The sequence below is a fragment of the Lithobates pipiens genome, unplaced genomic scaffold (genome assembly GCF_037356315.1).
Source record: "Lithobates pipiens isolate NorthernLeopardFrog02 unplaced genomic scaffold, aLitPip1_a1.2 Scaffold_27, whole genome shotgun sequence".
NCBI classification, from domain to species: Eukaryota; Metazoa; Chordata; class Amphibia; order Anura; family Ranidae; genus Lithobates; species Lithobates pipiens.
The window spans coordinates 70,185,787-70,204,733 of NW_027507788.1; positions in this window are offsets into that span (position 1 = coordinate 70,185,787).

Here is an 18,947-nt window from a genome sequence, read left to right on the forward strand (position 1 = left end):
TAACTTCATGATAGAGCCCCTGTTTACTGTGATGCCTGTGTGATAATTGTAACCTGATGATAATAAGAAACATGCTACTTTAAAAACTAATTTGGAGGAGCAGTAAACATGCAGCGGAGCTGCATTTTTACTGCCCCCCAAACCAATCCCCTTTAATTGCTTCCCATCGTTGCTGGATTGGAAGGTTGATGATATCTCGATATCATCAATGATATGCTCAATCATCACGATATGCTCTTGAACAAGCATATGATCAAACTGATCTTAGCTTGAGCAGATGCTTTGGAGGCCAGAGGACAGATATGGGGTCTAAAAGACCTCATATCTCCCTATAAAGAGGACCTGTTATGGCCCTTGCTATCACAAGGAATGTTGTCCATCCCCTGTGAAAGAAAAAATGACAATAAAAAAAATGTAAAGATACAATGTAAGATTTTTTTATTTGTAATTAATAAAATACAATTGAAAAGAAATGTAAACTGCCCCCTGCTCCTTCATGCTTACTAATTGCAAACATGTTTTGGCTTCACACGCATATGTAAACAGCAACAAACCTGCATTTCACTTCAAGTCGGGGTCAGGGGTGGGGGCTAGGGCATGGTTGAAGGGGGCCCTGTCAGGTAGGCTGTACGAGGCCCCATGATTTCTAACAGCGGCCCTTGGTGTTAGGTGTAGTTCAGTATATAAGTTTGAGGCAGTGCTGTACTAGTGATTGTTGCAGCAGCCTCAGTGTCTTTTGTCAGTGTATAGAAAGGGACAGGACGCTGTGTGCTGCAGGGACAGTCAGTTTAATCATTAGCTGTTACTATTAGGTCCACAAAAGTGCTATTCAAGTTATTGTTCCAGCAGCCTGTGTTTTGTCAGTTTAAATAGGGACAGGCAGGAAGCTGTGTGTGAGGCAGTGAGGGACAGTCAGTTTAATCAGTAGCTGTTACTATTAGGTCCACAAAGGTTCTTTTCAGGACTGGTATGGTAATAGGTTTGTAGACGTATAATATTCTTTCTTCCAAATATAGAAAGAATATTATACTTGACTGCTGCCCTTCTGCTGCAGTCTGCTAATCATTCACAACCTACTTGTTCCACAAAGGTCCTTATAAGGACTGGTAAGGTCTAGGGTGCTACAGTACATAGGGTTGAGTGAGGTACAGTCTGCTATTCCTTAAGGACTGGTATAGGTCCACAATACATAGGGTTGAGGTGCACTACTCCTGACCGCTGCCCTATACTGCAGCAGTTCTTCATCGGTATAGGGACTGACGTACAGTCTGCTAATCATTCACAACCTACTTGTTCCACAAAGGTCCTTATAAGGACTGGTAAGGTCTAGGGTGCTACAGTACATAGGGTTGAGTGAGGTACAGTCTGCTATTAATTAAGGACTGGTATAGGTCCACAATACATAGGGTTGAGGTGCACTACTGCTGACCGCTGCCCTATACTGCAGCAGTCCTTCATCAGTATAGGGACTGACGTACAGTCTGCTAATCATTCACAACCTACTTGTTCCACAAAGGTCCTTATAAGGACTGGTAAGGTCTAGGGTGCTACAGTACATAGGGTTGAGTGAGGTACAGTCTGCTATTCCTTAAGGACTGGTATAGGTCCACAATACATAGGGTTGAGGTGCACTACTGCTGACCGCTGCCCTATACTGCAGCAGTCCTTCATCAGTATAGGGACTGACGTACAGTCTGCTAATGTTTCACAACCTACTTGTTCCACAAAGGTCCTTATAAGGACTGGTAAGATCTAGGGTGCTACAGTACATAGGGTTGAGTGAGGTACAGTCTGCTATTTCTTAAGGACTGGTATAGGTCCACAATACATAGGGTTGAGGTGCACTACTGCTGACCGCTGCCATATACTGCAGCAGTCCTTCATCAGTATAGGGACTGACGTACAGTCTGCTAATCATTCACAACCTACTTGTTCCACAAAGGTCCTTATAAGGACTGGTAAGGTCTAGGGTGCTACAGTACATAGGGTTGAGTGAGGTACAGTCTGCTATTCCTTAAGGACTGGTATAGGTCCACAATACATAGGGTTGAGGTGCACTACTGCTGACCGCTGCCCTATACTGCAGCAGTCCTTCATCAGTATAGGGACTGACGTACAGTCTGCTAATCATTCACAACCTACTTGTTCCACAAAGGTCCTTATAAGGACTGGTAAGATCTAGGGTGCTACAGTACATAGGGTTGAGTGAGGTACAGTCTGCTATTTCTTAAGGACTGGTATAGGTCCACAATACATAGGGTTGAGGTGCACTACTGCTGACCGCTGCCATATACTGCAGCAGTCCTTCATCAGTATAGGGACTGACGTACAGTCTGCTAATCATTCACAACCTACTTGTTCCACAAAAGTCCTTATAAGGACTGGTAAGGTCTAGGGTGCTACAGTACATAGGGTTGAGTGAGGTACAGTCTGCTATTTCTTAAGGACTGGTATAGGTCCACAATACATAGGGTTGAGGTGCACTACTGCTGACCGCTGCCCTATACTGCAGCAGTCCTTCATCAGTATAGGGACTGACGTACAGTCTGCTAATCATTCACAACCTACTTGTTCCACAAAGGTCCTTATAAGGACTGGTAAGGTCTAGGGCAGTTATGGCGAACCTCGGCACCCAGATGTTTTGGAACTACATTTCCCATGATGCTCATGCACTCTGCAGTATAGTTGAGCATCATGGAAAATGTAGTTCCAAAACATCTGGGGTGCCAAGGTTCGCCATCACTGGTCTAGGGTGCTACAGTACATAGGGTTGAATGAGGTACAGTCAGCGATTCGTGCAGCGATTCGTTGTCAAATACCCTGGGGTCCAGGACATCTTGCGGCAGGCAAGGAAATTCTCGGCCCATTTCAGAAGATCTTACACGGCCATGGCTCGCCTTGCTGACATTCAGCGGCGACACAATCTGCCGGTCAGACGTCTTAAGGACTGGTATAGGTCTACGATACATAGGGTTGAGGTGCACTACTGCTGACCGCTGCCCTATACTGCAGCAGTCCTTCATCAGTATAGGGACTGACATACAGTCTGCTAATCATTCACAACCTACTTGTTCCACAAAGGTCCTTATAAGGACTGGTAAGGTCTAGGGTGCTACAGTACATAGGGTTGAGTGAGGTACAGTCTGCTATTCCTTAAGGACTGGTATAGGTCCACAATACATAGGGTTGAGGTGCACTACTGCTGACCGCTGCCCTATACTGCAGCAGTCCTTCATCAGTATAGGGACTGACATACAGTCTGCTAATCATTCACAACCTACTTGTTCCACAAAGGTCCTTATAAGGACTGGTAAGGTCTAGGGTGCTACAGTACATAGGGTTGAGTGAGGTACAGTCTGCTATTCCTTAAGGACTGGTATAGGTCCACAATACATAGGGTTGAGGTGCACTACTGCTGACCGCTGCCCTATACTGCAGCAGTCCTTCATCAGTATAGGGACTGACGTACAGTCTGCTAATCATTCACAACCTACTTGTTCCACAAAGGTCCTTATAAGGACTGGTAAGGTCTGGGGTGCTACAGTACATAGGGTTGAGTGAGGTACAGTCTGCTATTCCTTAAGAACTGGCATAGGTCCACAATACATAGGGTTGAGGTGCACTACTGCTGACCGCTGCCCTATACTGCAGCAGTCCTTCATCAGTATAGGGACTGACGTACAGTCTGCTAATCATTCACAACCTACTTGTTCCACAAAAGTCCTTATAAAGGCTGGTAAGGTCTAGGGTGCTACAGTACATAGGTTTGAGTGAGGTACAGTGTGCTATTCCTTAAGGACTGGTATAGGTCCACAATACATAGGGTTGAGGTGCACTACTGCTGACCGCTGCCCTATAGTGCAGCAGTCCTTCATCAGTATAGGGACTGAGAGTTTTGTCACAGGGTCATTTAAAAAATGACAGGCCGAGGAAGAGGCAGGCCCTTCCGCAGGGGTGGTAGGGGTAGAGGAGGAGCAACAGGCTTGAGCCAAAGTGGGAAGTTGCAGAAGGTGCGTTCAATTCATTTAAAGGACGCACCAGACTTGGTTAAGTGGCTCACTCAGCCTTACTCTTCTGCACCCTCCTCATCCTCTCGATCTGCACCCTCTTCTTCACTCTCTGCTATGTGCACCCCCAAAGACCCTACCACCAACAACACCACCACATACCTTCCGCTTGAGTCACAGGAATTATTTTCCGATCCATATCAAGACATTTCTGATGCGCAGCCACTCTTGGTATTGGATCAGGAAGAGGAGGTAGCAACAACCGCTACTCAGCAGTCTGACGACAGTACCCAGATCAGCCCAAGGAGGAGGTTGGTCCCCGGTGTTGCTGCCTACCCTGAGATCTCTACTTATAGCGGTGGGGAGGGTGACGTCGATGATGACGTGTCTAGTGATGTCACGTGGGTGCCCACAAGAGAGGAAGAGGAGGGGAGTTCAGAGGGAGATATGGACCAGCAGATAGGGAGGAGAAGCAGGAATAACTTACATTGCACAGGAGGGACAAAGCAGACTGCAAATGTATCAGGAGCGAGTCATCGACCATGTACGGTCACATCTGGCGCTCCCAGGACACCGGCACATGGCTCCGCAGTGTGGGCTTTTTTTAACGTGTTCGCTGCTGACAATAGCGTTGCCATCTGCAATCTTTGCAGTCAACGCATTAGTCGCGGTAAGCCCAACACTCACCTAGGGACGACCGCCTTAAGAAGGCACATGAGCAGCCATCACCGATCCCAGTGGGAGCAACGGAACACACAAAGCCACACTCCAGGCTCTCATCGTCCAGCCTCATCTTCTACTTCTCCTTCTCCTCTCTCCTCACAATTGTCCTCCACTCCACCTTCTATCACGCCAAGCTCACGTTTTTCTGCAAAAAGGCAGGCTTCCGTGGGCCTAATGTTCGAGCGTAAAAAAATGATGATGCCGGATAACCCTCTTGCCCAACGGTTGACGGCTGGCTTGTCAGAACTGATAGCCCACCAACTACTGCCATATAAACTGGTAGACTCAGAGGCCTTTCGAAAATTTGTGGCCATTGGAACACCACAATGGAAGGTCCCAGGAAGGAAGTATTTCTCACAGAAGGGCACCCCAGAGCTATATGGCCATGTTCAGCGGCAAGTGAATGTATCTCTGGCACACAGTGCCGGTGCCAAGATACATCTGACTAGGTCTAGCAAACACGGGCAGGGAAGGTATATCACTTTTACTGCCCACTGGGTGAACCTTCTGACGGCCGTCAAGCATGCAACCCGTGGCATCCGTGTAGATTTGGTTTTACCGCCACGGATTGCATGCAGGCCTGGCTCTTCTTCTCCTCCTCCTCCTACTCCATCCTCCTCCCTCTCCTCCTTGGCTGACTCCTCCTATTCCGCTGCTAGCGTCTCTTGCGCTGCGCCGCCCAAGCTCCCCAGAACCTATTCGACATGCCAGGTGAGATGTTGCCATGCCGTGCTGCGTCTGTTGTGCCTGGAAGCCAAGAGCCACACTGGCCCGGCACTCCTTTCAGCTTTGCGTTCACAGGCAGATCAGTGGCTAACACCGCTCAATTTGACAGTTGGTAAAGTGGTGTGTGACAACGGTGCCAATCTGCTTAGCGCATTGAAACAGGGCAAAATTACGCATGTGCCATGCATGGCACACGTCTTAAACTTGGTCGTGCAGCGATTCGTTGTCAAATACCCTGGGGTCCAGGGCATCTTGCGGCAGGCAAGGAAAATTTCGGCCCATTTCAGAAGATCTTACACGGCCATGGCTCGCCTTGCTGACATTCAGCGGCGACACAATCTGCCGGTCAGAGGTCTTATTTGCGATTGTCCGACACGATGGAACTCAACCTTCTATATGCTTGATAGGCTGCTCCAGCAGAAATGTGCAGTTAATGTCTACCTGTATGAACTCTACGGCAGAACAGGTTCTGGGGAGCTGGCTTTTTTTCACCGCGCCAGTGGCTGCTCATGCGCGACGCATGCAGACTTCTGCTGCCATTTGAGGAGATCACCAAACTGGTCAGTCGCAGCCATGGCGCCATCAGTGACATGGTACCTTATGCCTTCTTTATGGAGCGTGCATTGTGTCATGTCATTGATCAAGCTGTGGAGGAGCAGGAGCGGGAAGATGAGGAAGTTGCAATGCTGGATGAATTCCCAGGGGGGGGCTACTCTATCTGAGACAAGTGAACAACAGGAGTCTGAAGAGGAGTCAGAGGAGGATGGTGCCGGGGCGGATGAGGAGGAGCAAAAAGAGCATGCTTTAAACCTTTCTGGGATCCCTGTTGTTGTGCGTGGATGGGGAGAGGAGAATGAAGAGGACGGCATTATCCTGGATGATGAGCAGGAGCCAGGCCACCACACCGCTTCCAGTTTAGTACAAATGGGGGCCTTCATGCTCCAGTGTTTTAATAGGGACCCCCGTATAAAAAGCATAAGGGTCAAGGACCAGTACTGGGTGGAAACGTACTTAGACCCCCGGTACAAACACAAAATGGCGGAAATGTTACTGCCGTCACAGAGGGCTGTCAGAATGCAGCACTTCCAGGCCTTGCTTCGAGAAATGCTGCATTCTGCTTTTGCGTGCGCTGGCAGAGGAGCAATTCCCACTTCCAGAGAAGGAGTTGCAGGTACCAATCCAACAGCACCTGCAAGAAGAGGCTGGTTTGAAAATGTGTTGGTGACTTGGGATATGAGGTCATTCTTTCAGCCGACCCATCGACAGGTGTCATCCGGATCCAGCATCAGGGAAAGCTTAGACCATCAGGTGTCCGACTACATCGGGTTAACGGCTGATGTGGACGCTCTGAGGAGTGATGAACCTCTGGACTACTGGGTGGGCAGGCTTGACCTTTGGCCAGAGCTTGCCCAATTTGCAATCGAACTGTTGGCTTGCCCCTCTCGTCCAGTGTCCTGTCCGAAAGGACGTTCAGCGCAGCAGGGGGGATCGTGACCGATAAGCATACTCGCGTAGCTCACGACAGTGTTTACTACCTCACATTTCTAAAAATGAATGAGGCATGGATCTCGGAGGAATTCAACACATGTGACCAGTAGACCATGTATATGTCTATAAACAATTTTTTAAATGGAGCACACAGACCTTCTTTCTTCATTTGGCTCACTTCCTTGTCCAAAAAAAGCACACAGTACTATATGCCCGTACCCTCCTGTTTGAAGAGGTTGAGCGGTGTCATATTTCTACTGGGGCTGCTTATTATGAGGGGCTCCCACCATCCCTGTGCTGTGCTGACTTCCTCCTGGGGCTGTAACTCTGCTGTGCATATTATGAGGGGCTCCCACCATCCCTGTGCTATGCTCATTATGAGGGGCTCCCACCATCCCTGTGCTATGCTGACATCCTCCTGGGGCTGCTTATTATGAGGGGCTCCCACCATCCCTGTGCTGTGCTGACTTCCTCCTGGGGCTGTACCTCTGCTGTGCATATTATGAGGGGCTCCCACCATCCCTGTGCTATGCTCATTATGAGGGGCTCCCACCATGCCTGTGCTGTGCTGACTTCCTCCTGGGGCTGTACCTCTGCTGTGCATATTATGAGGGGCTCCCACCATCCCTGTGCTATGCTCATTATGAGGGGCTCCCACCATCCCTGTGCTATGCTCATTATGAGGGGCTCCCACCATCCCTGTGCTATGCTGACTTCCTCCTGGGGCTGCTTACGGTGCAGGTGTCAGTGCTGTATATCACGGTGCTGGCGTCAGTGCTGTATAACACGGTGCTGGTGTGAGTGCTTTATGTCACGCTGCTGATGTCAGTGCTCTCTATCACGGTGCTGGTGTCAGATTTTTTTGCGCCCATAGACACATATTTGAGTTTGTATTATCAAACACTTGCCATCATTTTCCCTTTCCTGACTATTCTCCATTTTAGCACAGGACCCACTTGGTGAGGTAGACTAATAATGTCTGTGAGGTCTTTTAACTTTCAGTGGTGATATCTTAATGATGCCTGCAGGTGAAGCCATCATTCAGATATCTTCTTCTTCAGACGGCACCGCAAGAATCATTATAGTGGCAGTTCAACCATTTGATCATTCTTACAGGCAGTGGGAGGGGACATCCCCCCTCCCGCTACACTTCGTTCTTCTCCGGGCACACTCGTGCGATCTGGGACCTGGAGAAAGAATCTACCACCGCCAAATGAAGAACATAGAGATTTCCAGTGACCATTGGAGGACCAGGCATGACATTATGACGTCACGTCCGGGCCACGGATGTAAACAAAGCTGAGATCTTGGCTGAAAAGCATTGGATCATTCTTTTTTTTTTTTTGATTTGATGCTTTCCAGCCTGGAGGAGAGATGTGGGGTCTTACATTCCTTGTAATAGGAATAAAAGTGATCAAAATTTTTTTTAAACAGAAAATATAGGCCAGGAGCCAAAGTGCAGGGCCTATATGATGGGGTTTGTACTGAGAGGCTAGATTAAGGTGGGGGTTGTGCAAAATAAGGCAGCTAATAGGAGGGATTATAATTAGGGTGGGGTATGATTACCATCACCCATTGGATGATTTTAGGGTGGGGCAGGGTGTGGACTGGGTGGTCCTATGGGGTTGCTGGGGGGCTGGTGTTCTTCTAACAGCACTTGGACTTTGGGACAGCAACAGACAAGATTCTTTACATCCTGCTGTGCTTGAAATCTAGGATGGAGGATCTCGAGGCTATGCTGGCCAACATTCGTGCTGCGGCTGTTGCCAATGGGCCACAATGGCTGCACTATTACCAGGGTCGGGGCAGGTGAATGCTACACCTGCCTCTGAACTTTCATGTGCTAAGAGGTCATGGCCTCCTGTGCGCCTGAGCCCTGAACTGACCCCAAGGAGTTGTTGCCATGCTGGGAGCCCAGTTATGGACCCTTCAGCTTCTGTGGCCAAGAGAACGCCTTCTCGATTGGCTGGCAGGGCTGGGAGGAATCCCCTACCTAGGCGTGCACCCAGGGGAAGCGCGGGTTCTCTGCTCGCTACCACCCTCCTCTTCAGATGTGCGGGATCAAACGGCCGTCTCAGCAGATTCCCTGCCTGCCGTTAGAGAGGCCCCTCGAGGGAGAGGAAGAGCGCCCAGTGCTGGCCTGATGCCTGGGGTGGCCGGGACTGCCAGTGGGAGAAGCAGAGGTACAGGACACAGTGCCATGTCTACACCACAGCAGGACCAGCGCACCACTCCTGTCCTTGCATCGAGGCAAAGAGCACAGCTGGGAGGAGGAACAAATGGGAGGACGGAGTGGTGGCCTCGGGTGACGTCAATGACCATTGCCAGTCACCGGGAAGGAGATCGGGAGGCCGTGGGTTGCAGGATGAGGTCGTTCGGTCGGAAGGGGAGCTGACATCATCCGAGGATGGAGAGGTGGACTCAGAGGGTGGCCCTGTGCGGGGCCCAGATGAGCGGCTGCATGGATCTGGAGCAACAGCTGCACTGTCTGGGCAGCCTGGTGAGTACCACCCCTGCGTGCCTTCTATGTCTTCTGGTGTCCTGTGTACTGTGCCTGCTGAAGTTCAGGGGGTGGATGCACAGACTCAGGGAGGGCTCTGTTATGGTGCAGGGTCGGGCTCAATCTGGGGGGGGGGCTCTGGGACAGATCAGAGTCAGGCCAGGAGGGGGCCCTAGTACAGTGCAGAGCCAGGCTGTAAGGGGGGGGCTCGTTGGTAGGGGTACCTCAGCAGGTGGTGCTGGCAGCCGCAGGGGGTAGTGTGACCACCTTCCTATGGGCGTTTATGGCCTAGTTCAACTAGGTGCTTTCTCTCTGCGAAATGGGTGCAGGTCCTGCGGGGGTGGTTTCCCCGGCATCTGCGTGGGCGGCTGCGCTGGCGCCAGTGGTGCAATCTGGGGCAGCAGTCAGCCTAGGCTTGCCAGTGGCCCCTGTGGGGCAGGAAAGCGGGGTTCTGGCATCGTCATCTCCTCTGGGACTGGACAGCAAGTTGTGGCAGTGGCTTCTGAGGTGGCTCCGTCGCAGGCTCTGGACAAGACGGCTGACAAGAGCAAGAAGGCGACGGGGGACACGGAGGGTGTGCGGTTGGTGGATGCTGCAAAATGCGAAGTCTAGGGACTGCTGGGAGCACATTTGAAACCAGAGGTGCGAGAACGGATTTGGAAGGGTGAGTATGTGGAGATATTCTCCCTTCTACCTCTGGAAAAGATCAACCTGGATAAGGTCAAACTGGACGAGAGTAAGAAAGAAGAGGAGGAAAAGCGGCGTTATTGGCTTATCCCCAGGATGTTTAGTAATTGGCTACAAGCGTTTACTTACTACTTATGTATAAGGATTAACAAGTCTCCATTTTGTTATACTGTCATCCATTTTAAAACTTTGTATGACCAAGCTAGAATTCTAATTACTTTTGACATAAAAGCTTGCTATTTGGAAAACATGCTGTTTTCCTTGAATGCCCTTGGCCGCGAGAGTTTGTACAGAGAAAGCCAAGATATGCAACTATCTTATATTGTCTGTGACCTAGAACGTCTGGACCACAGACTATTAGCACAATATTGTTGAATATTGTTGAATATCGTAGTCTTATTCTTATCTCGTGAAGGTTAATGACGCGCTTTGCCGTGAAGACAATTTCTGCTTATTTTGCTTGTTCTGTCAATAAACCTGTTACTAGGAAAAGTTTGGTGTATACCTACGAGCGGATCCCTGATTGGCTACTCCACAGGGCGCCACCCCAACTGTTTCAGCATATAACCTGTTGTAATCAAAACATTAAATCGTAATCATTATTCACGTACATCTCGTGTATGTGCCTTGATTATCTCACCAGTGAATGGGACTCCCAAGTTTATCCAGACCACGGCCTAGGCGAGATAGGAAGAGGGAAATCGAGCACCTAACAGAGCAAGGACCTACCTTTACAGCTGGTACCAGGAAGTGGGGTCATCGATCGGCAGGTGAGTGACTACTGATTTATTTACCTTATTGGTGAGGATCTTTTGGTGTCACTCATACTGCCGCGGTGACCGCCACGTGTGGGACCTGTATTGCTGCTGTGCCTCCGCGGTGGGCTAGGCTGGCCCATCGGGAGAAGTAGAGGGCTCGTACCTAAAAAAAGAGAGTCCGGCTAGGTTGGCCTGACTTAAAACTATTAAGTAAAATAGATTAAAAGAGAGTCCGGCTAGGTTGGCCTGACTTAAAACTATTAAGTAAAATAGATTAAAGAGGAACATTACAGGGAAGGGAAGCAATAGATTGCGCCCTCCCCACATAAGGTCGGATGTTCAAGGGACGCCCGAAGGGTAATTTGATCAAATCAAACACAGTGCACATTTTATCTAGTCATGTAAAACGATTGTATGTGATTTAGTTGTTCATGTTTTTCTTTCCAGGTTACGTAAGTATTTCAAACTTGCCTTTTCAATCGTTTTTTTTGTATTTTGCTGTTCTTTCAATGTCTTTACCTTGTGATCCAGATTGCTGTGAAATTGTTAACCCTTGCCCTCACTGTACTGTTGGTTTATTGTTTCTTAAACAAATTGATATCCTGATATTGATAGCCACTCGCCCAGGGGGATATTCCACTAGACTAGGAGAACGCCCCGTGTACCCCCAGGACGAAACATCTCCCGTTGTCACGCTAGTCAGAATAAACCTGCATAGCCCAGTCAGTGAATCCCACCTCCTTGCTTTACATTCCCTGGAAGAAGTTCAACAACAGGTGATTCGTGCCACTGGCTGCTATCACCTCTGCCCCCTTACCAAGCATCTCATAACACCCCCCCATAATGGGGAATATTGTAGGCAAAGACGGGACCCCTTATGAACAACCTACTCCCTATCAGTATGTGCAGACTATAGTGCCCGGTCCCTATGTAGAACCATTTTGGAGTCAGGTTAGGGAAAGGTGCCAGCAATTAGGGATCCATGATATAGGTCCCGCGGGCCCCTGCAACACAGAAGATTGGCATGTAGTAAAAAAGATTTGTCAGTTACATAAGCACTCATACCCCCCCGGGAAGTGGGATGTAGATTACATGAAAAAATCTTGCAAGATATGGGAAGCCCCTCTAAAAATTTATAAAAAAAAGCATGCCAAAAATCATGCCCTCACAGAAGGAAAACCAATACCCTCGGCCCCTATAACTACACCCCTGAATGCCCCATAAATACCCCCTCCTTATGTCCTTGTCAAAACTGACGAGGGCGAGGTTGCCCAGGCCTTGGCCATCTACCCCAGCCTTGGGGTAGACATGGCTGCCATATCCGCTGCACTGTACAACGCCTCCACCCCGCACCAAAGACAACTCTGGGACAGGGAATCCCAAGCCAAAAGAGACAGGGAGGGTCAGGAGTACCAGGACCAAGTGGAAGCTGACGAGAGGGCGAGGGAGACCCCTGAGCAAAAAGACTTTAGGGAAGAGAAGGAACGGTTTGCCCTTGAAGTAGAGGCAGCCAGAGCTAAAATAGAACGGGGACATAGAATTTTGAGGGAAGCCCGAGCCGCCCTAGAACAAACAAAACGAGAAACAGAGGGAGACCCGGACCAGAGCCCGGGAACCTCCCAAAGCAGTGATCCCACTGAGGGAGAGGCTGTAGTCCTGAGTCCCGAAGACAATCGGGCCATGGAAAAACTCTCTAAGATGGGGGTGGTCACCAGGAGTAAGGTCAAAATCAAGTTGGCTACTGAGAAACCACTACCCGTACCCATACCAGCGCCAGGACCCATTATCTCACCTATGGCCACCCCCGTAGTTACTGACGAGGATGATGAGGACACCCCCGATATTAAGGCCCCCCTTATGACCATAGGTAACACAGAAATTCACCTGCCCCTGCCCCTAGGCACACTGACAAAACTCAAAGAACTCTGTCCATCCCCCAGAAAACATCCTAGGGAAGCTGCCACTTTCCTGTTGCGCCAGTGCGCCGGGTCAAATCTGGACCCGATTGATCTTGAGAGTATAATACATATTCTAGACCCCGACTGCCCCGACCCCCCAAAGGTAAAAGACCTGTTTAATGCCCATGTCCAGGGAAAAGGGGGCTGGCCAGATTTCTGGAAAACCCTAGGACAACATTGGAGCACCCTTTACAAAGGGGTCACAGCTCTGCAAGATCTGGTCCAAACAAAACAAGCCCGAAGGAAAAATTCTATGATTTTTGCACCCGAGTATACAACCTCTGGAAAGCGGTAGATGGGGCGGATGGGTCCCTTTTTACCACTACTGTAATGGCCGGAGGGGAGCCAAAAGTAGTACAGTTGCTAAAATTAATTAACCCCAAATAGGCTACCCAACCCCCAGAGGATTTCATGTCAGACACCCGCTCCAGGGAAACTTCCGGGGTTTTTGAACAAAAAGGGGGGTTATTTTATAACACATTTGAACCCCCAACCCCTTTAATGGCACTCCAACCATATGCCCCCATTCGAAGACCAGAATATGCCCGCCAACCACCAGACCAGGGTTGTTTCAACTGTGGTCAAATGGGACATTGGAAGTCCAATTGTCCCTACCGTAGGGGCCAGACGGGACCTTGGGGGAAGGGAAATGGACGAAGGCGTTACCCTAACGCCTTTCCTTCAACTCCACAACATCAACGTACCCCCACTTACCAAGGACCAGTGTCAGGCCCCAGATATCACCAGCCCTATCAAGGACCCCAAGGACCCCCTCCACCTAACAATGCCGCCCTTCGTGTTCCACCACCCCCACCAGCCCCTATTCCCATGCAATGGCCTGCCACCCAACCCTCAAGCAGGACATAGGGCTGCCTGGAGTATGTCCCTTCCCTCAGCCTGGTATGTTACAATGTGTCCTGGAGGAGCCTACCCCAGGTGATCCTGGGTGTAGATGGAAAACGCATTTGTTTTCTCATTGACACTGGTGCCACCTCTAGCTCCATCAATGATGTGACCTTTGACACGCCACAATGTTCTGAGGGAAGCTCCATAGGTATTAATGGGACTCCTGTTACCCACCCTATCACCCCACCCTTATCAGTAACCACCCCGGAGGGGGTGCTACTTTGCCAACAACGGTTTGCCATCCTGCCCCAATGCCCAGTCTCCCTGATGGGAAGAGACTTAATGTCCAAACTGGGAGTGGTGATCAAATTTGATCCACAGGGAGCAGTAACTGCCAGCTCCGCACTCTGCGACTTACAGGGCCCAAAGAGACAATCCAAAAAAGGGTATTTTGTACTCTTACCTGCCTCCCTGGAAACCCATGCTATTTGGGCAGAGAATAACGCGAGTGTAGGTTTCATCCCATGTACCCCTTACACCCCCCAAATGCGCCCAGACTCAGTACCTGTCTTTCAAAAACAATATGCACTACATTCTGACAAAATTGAGGGGATTACACCCCTCATCAATAGGTATGTAGCCATGGGCATCCTGACACCCGTCATCAGCTCATGGAACACCCCCATATACCCAGTGAGAAAGGCAAGCGGGGAATGGCGCTTGGTACAGGACCTCAGGGCAGTCAACAAAATGGTGGTTCCCCTCCCCCCTCTGGTCTCAGACATTGCCTTTATTTTTTCTTGCATACCGGCAAACTCAGTGGCCTACACAGTAATTGACTTAGCTAACGCTTTTTTTAGCATCCCTGTGGATCCACTGGCCCAGCCCATGTTTGCTTTTTCTTGGGGGGGGGGGGGGGGGGGCAACTGACCTGGACCCGCCTACCGCAGGGCTATGTGGACAGCCCGACAGCCTTCTCTATGGTATTGAATGAGACAGTCAAATCCTGGCAATCGAGCGCCGGGTCGGTACTCATCCAATATGTGGATGACCTCCTTCTCTGCAGCCCCACCCCAGAAGCTTGTGAAGAAGACTCAAAGAACTTGCTGGATCACCTAGCCAAGGCAGGTCACTTGGCCTCACGGAAAAAGATACAGTGGGTGACCCCTACTGTAGAGTACTTGGGGTGCATCCTCAACAAGGGAGAGAGAAGTGTTTCCCCCCACCGTGCCGCAAGCCCTTAACGCTCTGCAGCCACCCAGGGACAAGGCCGCCCTCTTGTCTTTCCTGGGAGCAATCGTCTATTGCCGGCAATGGATCCCTGACTGCTCATTTCATGACTCCATTCTGAGGAGGGCCACGCTCTCCACTGCGCCAAAAGTGGTGGAATGGACGGAGGAAATGTTACACTCATTTAACACCCTCCTCTCCTCCCTTGCCTCCGCCCCGGCCTTAGGACTAGTGGACTACAGGAAAACTTTTTATCTATATTGTGTAGTTAATGGATCTGCCTTTGCAGCAGTTCTTGCCCAAGAGCACGGTAATTCTTACCGACCGGTGGCTTTCCTTTCCAAGAAACTCCCACTCCAGGTCCAGGGCATGCCTGCTTGCCTCCAGAACATGGCCGCATGTGCCATGGCCATTCAAGAAGCCAACAAGTTAGTTCTGGGACACCCCCTAACTGTATACACTACCCACTCAGTCACCCACCTTATACAAAACCTCAATTCACAACATATGACCACCCAAAGAGCCAGCGGGTATGAAATCATTCTTCTAAACACCTCCAATCTGACCATCAAACACACTTCTGACACCTCCCCCATCCTCAGGCTATTACATTCTCTGCTCAAACTCATGAATTATGGTGAACCATCCAAAATGCATGACTGCACAAAAGTGTTGGACCAAGTCACCTCCCCACGTAGGGACTTAACAGACGTACCTCTGGCCGGTGCAGAGGACGTTTTTGTGGACGGCAGTTGCTCGCGCCCTTCGGATTCCACTTTCCTGACAGGATACGCGGTAGTACAACTCCCAGATCTGGTTCTGGAGGCTAAGCCACTTCCGCCTTCCTCGGCACAGGTCGCGGAACTGGTAGCCCTCACCAGAGCATGCATCCTGTTCACAAATAGGGATGTCAATATTTACACTGACAGTCGATACGCCTTCGGCGTGGTTCACGATTTCGGGGTGATCTGGGCTAACAGGGGGTTTAGAACGGCTGATAACAAAATTATAGCCAATAAGGAGCATATCCTGGCCCTTCTCCAGGCTATACTACTGCCCAAACATTTGGCGATTATTAAAGTCAAGGCTCACACCACCACTGGTAGCTACATTGCCCGAGGCAACGCCCTTGCGGATAGATGCGCTCGAGCGGCGGCAAATTCCTCCACACATCCACCCGCCCCTACCACAATATTTTTCCAACAAGATTTTTCAGCGCCAGATTTCCCCTCAGTTGCAGCCCAAATCCAATCCATGGCCACAGACGCTGATGTACTTTTCTGGGTCGAACAAGGATTGTCCAAAGACCTGAGAGCCCTTTAGACAAATGGAGGGGTCATTGGGATCCCTGAAGCCAGCTCGGCCCTCATCCTTTCCTACCTGCATGGTCCCGGACATATAGGGTCCCAACCCTTGCAACAGCTGTATGAAAAAACTTTCTGCACAGTTAATCTAAAGAACCATGCAAACACCCTAACAAAGTCATGCCTCACATGCGCTCAAAACAACACGCAGGGTAAGCGACATGGTATACACGGCCAGTTGCCCCCACCCCTAGGCCCACTACAGGACCTACAAATAGACTTCACCCACATGCCCAAACAAAAGGGAAGCATCAAATGCCTGTGCGTTATCGTTGACAAATGGTCAGGATGGGTGGAGGCGGTCCCCTGCACTGGGGAAACAGCTAAAATAGCGGCAAGGGCTCTCCTTAATCATTGGGTATGTAGGTTTGGCATACCAGCCACCATTTGGTCAGACCAGGGCCCGGCTTTTACTTCAGATATGACACGAGAACTGGCAAGGTGCCTGGGAATACAGTGGAAACTTCACATTCCCTATCATCCCCAAAGTGCAGGAGTGGTAGAAAGAATGAACAGGAATATAAAGGACAAACTAAAAAAGGCCACAGGAGGAACATTAAAAAACTGGATAGATTTCCTTCCAGGAATATTGTTCCAAATCAGAACCACCCCCCACTCTAGGACACATTTGTCACCATTCGAAATCCTAATGGGTGTCCCAGCACAAACACAACTAAAAGCATTAGATGCACAGACTGACATTAACATATATTCTTTACAGGAAGAGTACGTGAAACATCTGGTAAGTACAATAGAAGAACATAATGAACAAGTTGCTGTCACCTTTTCTCCTCTTCCAACAGAACCTACTCACCCATTCATCCCGGGGGATAAAGTGTTGATCAAGCAGCTTGCCCAACGGAAGCACGTGGGGCCCATCTACTCCGGTCCATGGAACGTGGAGAAGGTCTCCAGGACTGCTGTCCTCACAGACTACACCCCTCAGTGGATCCATGCCAGCAGACTAAAAAAATGCCCCGAACCTCCACCGACTCCAGAACACCCCCAGAGGACACTTGCCCAAGACCAACAGGAGGACGCCACCACCAAAGGGACCCCAGAGACGAACCTACAGACCCTCCAGGAACAGTTTGTCAGAATCTCCCTGGACTTTCCTCCTCCTCCCACCAGCTCGGACTGAAGTCTTTGCAAAAAGAAAGAGACAGGGGCTTAGAAGATCAGTATGTACTACACACCATTTTGCTCTGGTCGATAGTATTGACTTTTGTGGTTTTTTCTATAGTCATGATGACATGTATCATGACAGGGTCATGTGGGTTTACAAGAAGCCCAAAAGGTACTGAGAACCGATCATTAGACAGAAGAGCATTAGTTCCAAGGCCCAGTAATCATAATAATAATAACAACAAAGGTTTAGGAGTAATGGTAGCACGGAACGAACTACCCCCCCAGGACAGTAAAACGTTTTCTTTAGCCCCAACAATACCACATCATTTTTTATGGCAATACGCGTTTGGTCAAGTAATGGGAAAAGGGGCACCCTGTTGGGTGTGCTCCCACATGGGAACGGGTAGGGATCAAATCCCAGTAGTGGGAATCCCCCTCCCAGTAGAGGACCTGTTTAACGAGACGACACAAGACCATATGGCCAATATAACGACCAGACCCTCCCCCCTTATTTTCTCTGGTTTCACACAACCCCCATCCTTCTGTTTCCTAAATGGAGCTTGGAAAGAAAACGGGGAAATCCCCAATGGCCAATTCTGTAGAAACACACTAGTAAATCTTACCCTTAGAGACTTAGGGAAGTTTCTGCGGGATGGGACGTTTGACATCCAGGGGTTGAATACTTTCACCATTGGAGATAGTGACGAAAGGATAGGGAACATGTCTTTATATAACATAATGGACTGTGTACTATCATCAGAAACATTTGACGATACTGACCTAAAAGACTGGTTAGAGTCCTACCACATGAATGATACTTTACTAGAGTACAGTAGCACCGCGAGTTTAGGAGATTGGTTATGCCTAGTTGGACTCCGGTCAGGCATATCCCAACCCCCTGATATAATACCAGCACCTCATCTGCCTCATGGATGGATGGTGTGTTGCGGTCTAATATGTCACACCACCATACCTTACCCTCTAGATTCCTCTACAGGTGGTTGGTGCACCATTGCCAGGATGGTACCATATATGGGTATAGGGTCTGACAATCAGTACATCAAAATGACCCCTGCCCATGGGCATTTAGAGTTCGGGAGGGCTAAGAGACAAGTAACATCATGGTGGGAAAAATTAGCCGCCTCCATTGGAAGCCCGGGAATGTGGAATGCCCTAGATAAAATAGATCTTTTTGCTGAAATAATCTCTGGGGTAGTGAACTCTACTTCCAGAGATGTTTCTCTGCTAAACGAAGAAACTCGGAAGATCCGAACTGTGCAGGAACTGATAAAAATTAGGCAGGAACAACTTTTGGCCGCCATCACTGGGATTTGTAACCTCATGGCCAATTCGGAGATGTGTTGCACCTTCATACACAACTTCACCGTTCCTGTGGAAAGTCTGTCGGTACCCGATTATTACGATATTATCAAAAGCCATTCAGCCCAAAGACAGACCCTCCTACAGAAAGCAAAAAACTTGGGAGATGATTGGAACCTTTTCTCGGGTACAGGAGGGTGGTTTGGAGGTAT